The sequence below is a fragment of the Palaemon carinicauda genome, chromosome 13 (genome assembly GCF_036898095.1).
Source record: "Palaemon carinicauda isolate YSFRI2023 chromosome 13, ASM3689809v2, whole genome shotgun sequence".
NCBI lineage: Eukaryota > Metazoa > Arthropoda > Malacostraca > Decapoda > Palaemonidae > Palaemon > Palaemon carinicauda.
The window spans coordinates 123,919,758-123,929,757 of record NC_090737.1 but is presented as its reverse complement, the minus strand read 5'-3'; positions in this window follow the sequence as shown (position 1 = coordinate 123,929,757).

Sequence of the window (10,000 nt, the reverse complement as noted above, 5' to 3'; positions counted from 1 at the left end):
ATCTGCTTCAATTGAATATCAGCTAATTAGTTCTGATCTCGAGGGATTCAATGTTCTTTTCATCTCTCCATGAAAGATATAAAGAACCAGATTTTTATGCATATATCTATTTCTATCTCTTCTTCTGTCTCTCTCTCTCTCTCTCTCTCTCTCTCTCTATCTCTCTCTCTCTCTCTCTCTCTCTCTCTCTCTCTATCTCTCTCTCTCTCTCTCTCTCTCTCTCTCTCTCAACACTAAACCGGCACATGTAGAACCCAACTACAAAGAATGCATCTATAATGCCAGGGGTTGGTGCAGATATGGGGACAGTTGCAGGTATACACACACAAATAAATATGAAGGCGAAAGAGCAAATATAATAGAAAAGTTGGATTTTTTAATGGCAGAATTCCGGGAAATGAAGAAAAGAACATCATATCAGAACAGGAAGGAAGCATGGGAGAATCCATATTATTACCAATATTAAATAATGGAGATGAAACACAAACCATAATAGTAATGAATGCACAGGGTTTAGTCACGAGTAACTCTAAAAGGAAAATAGAGTTCTTAGAAGAACTAACCCAAATTGAAAAAATAGATATATTAAATATAAGTGAAACATGGTATTCCCAAGAGACTGGCAGTGATGACCAGATAAAGGGTTTCCAAACTTATAGATCAGACAGAAAAAATAGGAATCAAGGGGGAACCGCAATATATGGAAGAGACATAAATCAAGGAAAAGTATGTGAAAAATACAGCAACACAGAATGTGAATTGATTGCGGTAGAATTTGAATTTGAAAAACTAATGAATATTGTAGTTTACAGACCCCCAAACACTAAGGAGTTTGACATAATAATAGAAAAAATAGATGGTATATGTAGAAACCATAAAGACTGGAATATACTCCTATCCGGAGATTTTAACTTTCCTTTCGTGGATTGGAAAGAACGGATAGAAGAAAGTGGTTGTATGTATACATATAAAAAAGATAGTAATAGTAGCGCAGAAGATAAGAGGCAATTTGAAAAGCTTCAAGATATGCTATTAGAACATAATATGCAACAAATAAACCACATTCCAACAAGAAAGGGAAAATGTCCTAGATCTAGTATTTGTGAATGAGGTGAATTATGTTAAAGAAATAATAGTGTATAACACGGGAATTTCAGACCACAATGTCATAGAATTGATAGTTCATTCCAAAGCAAGTGATCACAGAATTAATAAAAACACAAAACTTTGGAAGGATAGGGAAAATATAACTTTTACAGTAAGAATATAAAATGGTCAGAAATAAATGAAGAACTGGATAAAGAATGGAAAAATGTATTTATAAGTGATAATATACAGGTAAATACGGATATACTGTACAAAATACTGGAGAAAATTGTTGAAAAATATGTACCGAAAAAAAACAATAAACAAAAGACGTGCATACCAAGAGACAGAAGGATCTTATTTCAGAAAATTAAAAAGTGGAAGAAAAATCTTGCAAAAGAAAAAAATGTGTGGAAAATGAGGGAAATAAAATGTAAGATAGAAAATGCAGAACAAAAGATTATACAGTCGAAAGAAAATGAAAAAAGGGACTTAGAAGAAAGGACACTTCAAAATATAAAAAGAAACCCCAAAGTACTATACTCCTATGCAAAAAAGATGAATAAAAGAGAATAGAAATAGGCCCTCTAAGAATTGAAGGACGGCTAACGAATGAAAAAAAAGGAAATATGCAACATATTAGCAGAAAAATATAAGAGTGAGTTCACGCCAAGAATTGCGAATGAGAATAATGAAACAGAAATGAGAGAAGAAAATGTTGAATATCTAACGGATATAGATATTAATGAAGCAGATATTGTCACGGCTATAAACGAAATTAAAAATGGATCGGCAGCCGGACCAGATGGAGTTCCAGCGATTTTGTTAAAAAAAACTGCAAACACTATCGCGAAGCCACTTGCAATACTGCTAAGACAGAGTATAGATATGAGCGAGATATATGTTAAACATAAATTAGCTTATATAACCCCTATCTTCAAAAGTGGATCAAGACTAGAGGCAAGCAATTATAGACCTGTTAGTCTAACATCACATATTATGAAAGTGTATGAGAGGGTAATAAAAAAGAAAATAATGAACCATTTGGTCAAAAATAATTTGTTTAATATGGGGTCAACATGGGTTTCGTACCTGGAAAAAGTACACAGACCCAACTGATAGCTCACTATGAAAACATATACAATAATATGATAAATGAAAAAGACACAGATGTGATCTATCTAGATTTTGCAAAAGCCTTTGACAAGGTAGACCATAACATATTGGAGAAAAAAATGAGAAAGCATAATATTGTGGGAAAGATAGGAAAATGGGTAAAAGAATTCCTGCAAAACAGAAAACAGATAGTGGTTGCAAATGACGAGAAATCAGATGAAGCCCAGGTAATATCTGGTGTGCCCCAAGGTACGGTATTAGCTGCACTGCTATTTGTTATTATGATCTCAGACATAGACTGTGATGTTGAAAACTCCGTAGTGAGAAGTTTCGCCGATGACACAAGAATAAGTAGAGAAATTACTTGTGATGAAGATAGGAACTCACTACAAAGAGATCTAAACAAAATATATGAATGGGCGGAGATAAATAGGATGGTATTTAACTCCGATAAATTCGAATCAATAAATTATGGAAACAGAGAAGGAATGGGTGTATGCATACAAGGGACCTAATAATGAGACAATCACAAACAAGGAAGCAATTAAAGACCTTGGTGTAATTTTTAAATAGGAATATGTTATGCAACGACCAAATAGCAACACTGTTGGCTAAATGTAAAGCAAAAATGGGAATGTTATTCAGACACTTTAAAACAAGAAAAGCTGAACACATGATTATGCTTTACAAAACTTATGTGCGTAGTACACTCGAGTACTGCAATGTGATATGGTACCCACACTACCAAAAGGATATTGCGCAAATAGAGAGTGTACAAAGGTCCTATACTGCTAGAATAGAAGAAGTTAAGGACCTTGATTACTGGGAAAGACTGCAATTTTTAAAACTATACAGTCTAGAAAGGAGAAGAGAACGCTACATGATAATACAAGCATGGAAGCAAATAGAAGGAATTGCTGAAAACATCATGGAGCTTAAAGTATCAGAAAGAGCAAGCAGAGGTAGATTAATAGTGCCAAAAGCATTCCAGGTAAACTGAGAAAGGCGCACAGGACATTAATCCACTACGCACCAGCATCGATAATGCAGCGACTATTTAATGTGCTGCCAGCTCATCTAAGAAACATATCAGGAGTGAGCGTAGATGCGTTTAAAAATAAGCTCGATAAATACCTAAGATGCATCCCAGACCATCCAAGACTGGAAGATGCAAAATACACCGGAAGATGTATTAGCAACTCTCTGGTGGATATACGAGGTGCCTCACACTGAGGGGACCTGGGGGAACCCAAACAAAAAATAAGGCATAAGGTAAGGCTCTCTCATACCTATCTTGAATAGCAATAAATATTAAAATTTGGTAACGCAAATGAACAACAGACTGACACTTTTAATGGTATTCTTTCAGTGTTAATTGTTTGCCTAAATAGATAATAAAGAAAAATATAAATTAATAACTAAAATTAAAAAAAATAATGCTTTGATATTATACAAGGAATTATTCTTCTCTGAGTTGGTTTTAGAAAAGAGAAAAACATTTATCCATCCTCTCAATTTTATTTGTTATATAATATCTTAAAAAACTTTAATTATCTTTTAATGATTAGTATCATTCATCTAATATTGAAAACGTATTAAAGATTGTTGTTGGAAACGTAAAATACACAAAATATTTTCCTCATTGATTTGCCGCAAAACAAAAGAGCAATTTGTTGTCAACAACCTGAAATAAAAGTCATACGATATTCGCGACCTTCAAAAAAAAGATTGATATTTAAGCTTTTGATTCAATAGAAATATCATGTGTTTACGGAATGATTTAGGAAATATTATCTTTATATGTTTGGTAAGATATTTCATAATCATAAATACGGAGGCAAGAGCATACATATACGCACATATACTCAAAAAAACACACACAGAGACACAAATACACACACACACACACACATATATATATATATATGTGTGTGTGTGTGTGTATATATATATATATATATATACACAAACTTACATACATTATATTTATATATATACACACAAACATATATATATATATATATATACGCATATATACTCATTGATAAATAGATATATGCATACATATATCTTCATCTTATCTATCTAACTCTCTATGTATACTGTTTAATATCTACATATATGTATATTTATATATGCGTATATATATATGTATATATATGTGTATATATATATGTATATATATATAATATATATATATAAATAGAGAGAGAGAGAGAGAGAGAGAGAGAGAGGAGAGAGAGAGAGTCCTAGAACTATTCTTATTGGGTAATACGTTTCTCGCAAAAAGGCAGAAAAGAGAGAGAGAGAGAGAGAGGAGAGAGAGAGAGAGAGAGAATTCTTAGTATAGCAATCCAATATATTGGTATTGTTGCAGAAGATTCTCTTAAGCACTATTTAAAGCGAAAATGCGATGCGGTTTTCGCTGGAGAAGTGGGCTAATGGCAAACATAAATACCGGGAGTATATTGTGTAAAATCTTTCCACATTCTATAATGACTCTAAGGAGTAGTTTGATAACGTTAAATTGTTCAATTCTCTTAAGCAAAGCGGCTTTCTTCGATACTCTTCTAATTGTAGTGATCTAGTTAGTTATGTGAAAATTTTTTTCTCTCTCCATATATATATACATATATATGTATGTATATATATATATATATATATATATAAATGCACATATATATATATACACACACACATAATATATGTATATATATATATATATATATCTATATGAATATATATATATATATATATATATCTCGTCAAGCCAAGCGGTAGGGGGGATAGAGAGTAATCATACCCTGGTGATAGGGGGTACCCAGGGAGGTACACTCGGAAACCAAAATCTCCCACAAATTGTCAAAACTGCCGTGTTGTAGTTAGGAAGGAGGGAGGTAGTGGGAAAGGTTGAATCTATGTTTGTGTGCGTATATGTGTCCACATCTATCGAAATATTTAGCCGCCATCCTTGACGGGTCACATACACTAGTATTAAAGAATGTTCCATAAAAAAACGTCTAAGGCATAGTTTTCTATAATTCATGAACATTTAGGTAGAAGGGACTCTAGCTATGGCAAGCAGCTCTTCTAGGAGACACTCCAAAATCAAACCATTGTCTCTATTCTTGGGTAGTGCCATAGTCTCTGTACAATGGTCTTCCACAGTCTTGGGTTAGAGTTCTCTTGCTTGAGGGTACACTCGGGCACTATTCTTTCTTATTTCTCTTCCTCTTGTTTTGTTAAAGTTTTTATAGTTTATATTGGAGATATCTATTTTAGTGTTACTGTTCTTAAAATATTTTATTTTTCCTTGTTTCCTTTCATCACTGGGCTATTTTCCCTGTTGGAGCCCCTGGGCTCATAGCATCCTGCTTTTCCACCTAGGGTTGTTGTTTAACAAGTACAAATAATAATAATAATAATAATAATAATAATAATAATAATATTACTTGCTAAGCTACAACCCTATTAATAAAAACCAAGATAAGTTCAGAGGCTCTAACAGCGAAAATAGTATATAGCATATGGCGTATACTTAACAAAATTCCACTTCTTAAATTTTGTAATTTTATTCTATGATTTCATCCGCTCCAAACCATTTAGGTTTTAGCATTCCTCCAAAAAAAAAAAAATAATAATAATAAAAAAAAAGGACAAGAGATTAATTCACATAACCTGAAAAAAGGAGATTAAGTCTATTCAGAGCAGAAACGGCGAGAAATGAATTTCATTTGAAATTGACCATAGAAAAAATCTAATTTCGATATATCATAAAGAGTAATTGCATTTTCAAATTGATGAACTCACACAATAGAAAATTTTTACATTTTAGTGAATTTAATAGATTTGTAATTGACCCAACTTTTATGGAATTAATAGATTTTGTAATTAATTGCATAAAATGATTAAAAGAGTTGTAGTGAATACTGCAGGATACCTTTGATTAATTAAATGTACACGAAAAATTTCTACAATCTCTTTAGTCACTGAAGATTGATCTGTTCATATTAGATTTCAATTGAAGAGATAAATGAATAGATTATCCCTAATCATATTAATAGATAGGATAATAGATGATAGGTGGCTATGATATTGGGATTCTGAAATAGTGTACTTCTCGTATCTTGACTGGAGAGAGAGAGAGAGAGAGAGAGAGAGAGAGAGAGAGAAAATTATTTTCTTGACTCACTCTCTCTCTCTCTCTCTCTCTCTCTCTCTCCCTATTGCCAGAAAGCCCCAACCTAATTCCTCTTTTACTTATATATATACATACATATATATATATATATATATATATGTATGTATATATATATATAAATATATATATATATATATATATAAAATTATGTATATATATACTGCAAGAAAGCTCATATACATACACACACACACACACACACATATATATATATATATATATATAAGCTGCAAGAAAGCTCCTAATCTAATTCCTGTTTTATCTATTGCTTATCATATCATATCCTGAATGTGCTAGGCATTTCCATTTCTTTCTCTTTCTTTCTCTAGAATATCCTTCTATAGATGAAATTTCACGGTTCCAACGCCATAATCTTCATGTTGGTCTTCCCAAGTTTTCTCGTAAAGGAACTCTTGAGGTGTTGGACTCCAGTATCACAGGAGGTTTTCGTAAACTTGTTGTTTCCGCCGAGAAAAATCGATAAAACATATGTGGAATTTGTGTGTTGTTTATTGTTTACGTCTTCCTCGATGCTTCGTATATAGCCGGTTATGTTTCTCACTAGTTTTTTACGTTTTTCTTTTCTTTTGTTTAACGCGATATGAAACGTTAAATACTCTGGACGAACAAAGTAAAACGACAGTGGAGGTCCTGTAGAGAGGAGGGTTCCCCTGCTGTATGGGACTGGAAAAGCAGCCATCAAAATAAAGTAAGTAAAGTAACGTCTTTTTTTTTCCCATTTGTATGGGGTAAGCCCTTTTGCATTCTCTCTGGAGGACTTTACTTTGGCTTTGGGGTAGACAGTAGACCGATCGGCTGCCCTGCTTAACATTGCTTAGACCACGGTATTGTATGTTCGTGTTTTGTACCTAACCTTACCTAACCTAAGCTAAGCTAACCTAACCTATCCTATTTACAGCTGGTCTTCAAATGGGTATCAAGTGTATAATAAAAAGGATCTTTAGCTTGAACATTGAAGGCCTTATGACAACAAATGATTTGTGTGATTTGTTGAAAGCTAATAAGTTATCAGCAGCATATCTAAACCCAGGGTTGTAGTAGCCAACGTCACTTGCTAGCTTTATGCTGGCCTGGTGTTCGAGACCCTCTCAAGTTCATTAGTTTCTTGTAGTGTCTGCAACCTCACCAATCTTATGAGTTGAGAATGGAGGGTTTGTGGGAGCCTGTAGGTTTACGTACTGAATCATCAGCAGCCCTTGCCTGTCACTCCCTGGTCCTAGCTTGATGGAGAAGTGACTTGAGCGCTGATAATGTGTATACTATATGGTCAGTCTCTATGGCATTGTCCTGCTAGGGCATTGTTACTGCCCCATTGCCTCTGCCATTCATGAGCGGCCTTTAAACTTTTAGTGTGCAGTCTCTAGGACATTGTCACTGCCATTTTACCTCTGTAATTCGTGAGTGACTTTTAAACCTTTCATGTGTAGTCTCTAGGACATTGTCACAGCCATTTTACCTCTGCAATTCATGAGTGACCTTTAAACCTTCCATGTGTAGTCTCTAGGACATTGTCACAGCCATTTTACCTCTGCAATTCATGAGTGACCTTTAAACCTTCCATGTGTAGTCTCTAGGACATTGTCCTACTAGGGCAATGTCACTGCCTCTTGCCTTTACCATTCATGAGTGACCTTCAAACTTTAAATCTTTCCTATGTATGTAAAATTAGTTACGTCTCATCATTATGAAAACACAAATGAATAAAGTTCAACCCCAATTCAAAAGCAACTCAATTCACGCAAAGGAAAGACAGCTATTACGTTAAAGGCATCATTTCTCCTGGACTGCAGCAGGCAGTGTAAACTCAAATCATTTATGCGATTAATTTAGCAGGCAACACGCTGAGCCAACTCGCTCTGCGACCGGATTTACCGCCACATTAAAGGGATCTCCCCTTTGCATAAACTCCTATACATTTTCAGTTCATAGGATTCGACATCCTACGCGAGTTTCAATGTGGAATTATAACTTGATAAAGAAGGAAGCGCGAAACGAGACATTTATGAATAGACAAAGAGGATTGTCATTTATAAGTAAAAGGGACTGTTTTGGAGCGAATGTAGTATCGCTTTAGGGCGTTTTGTGCTTCGTTATTTATATTTTCTATTTTCTGTTTTCTATTTTTATTTTCTATTTTTCTATTTTTTACTTTCTATTTTGTATTTTTTACTTTCTATTTCTATTCTCTATTTTTTATTTTTTCATTTTGTATTTTCTATCTTTATTTTCTGTTTCTGATTTTCATTTTCTATTTCTATTTTTATTTTCTAATCTTAAATTTCTATCTTTATTTTTTATTTTCATTTTTTATTTTCTATTTTCATTATATATCATAATTTTCTATTTTCTATTTTCTTTTTTATTTTCTATCATCATTTTCTGTTTTCTATTTTTTATTTTTCCTGTTTATTTTTCCTGTTTATTTCTATTTCTATTTTCTATCTTATATATCTTATTTTCTATTTCTATTTTTTATTCTTTATTTTCTATTAGACCCCAAATAATCAAAGGCAGTTTAATTATGACTAATGGATCCAAGGTCCCTAAGGAAAAGACCGGTAATGAGGTGATCATTGAATGCATATTGTTTTCTAAAGAAAAAAAAAATATCCCATGATTTTTTTATGGAATAAAACAAAAATTAGAGATATATCGTTTCAGCTTCATGTTTTGATGGATATTAATTTTTGGAATGGAAAATATTAGAGATATAAAACATTTCAGCTTCAGTAATAGAAAGGAAGGTAATAGTTAGATTAAACAGTATTGCAATGAATGCGCGAAAAAAATATGATTTGTGAAATTGTGGTAAATGATAATATGCATAAAATTATTTCCATAAAAGGTAGACCAAATATTTATTCAAAAATAATTCTAAATCCTTTTTTCAGTTTTCAGTCAAAATCTTTTTTTTTCTGACAATCGACGTTACAAATATTGTTTAAGAAACCCCGAAAAACTACAATTATCGAGTAAAAGAAACATTTTGAATTATTTTTTTCCATCTATCATAGTCAGAATTATTTTTCTGATATGTTCGACACGTCACAAAAAAAAAAAAAAAAAGTTAAAAAAACTGAACAGATATTTTTTTTTTTTGGTTAATAAATAATAACAATAAAGAGCGGTAAATTGAATGACCAATTGGAAATTTCCCAACATGCATCACTCATGATTTCTCTGTCGTAATAATCTTGAGCTCATGGAAATCCCAAAACAGGTCGAGCGGAAAATAGTTTGTCCATTACAATGACAGGCAGTTACACAGGGGTCACTGTGGCCTTACTGGTAAACATACATAAAAGGATTAATCTATTTCATTCAGAGTTTATAAGTATAAATATTCACGAAGAATAAATATAATTTCGACTTTTATGCTACTTTTAGGGTTATGGTGGCCGATGTGGTAGCGTTCCTGACTGTTGAACGCCAGACTGGGGTTCGAATCCTGTTCAAACTCGTTAGTTTCTTTGGTTGCTGCAACCTCACCATCCGTGTGAGATAAGGATGGGGGATTGAGTGAGCATATAGGTCTACCTGCTGAGTCATCAGCAAGCTATTGCCTGGCCCTCCTTG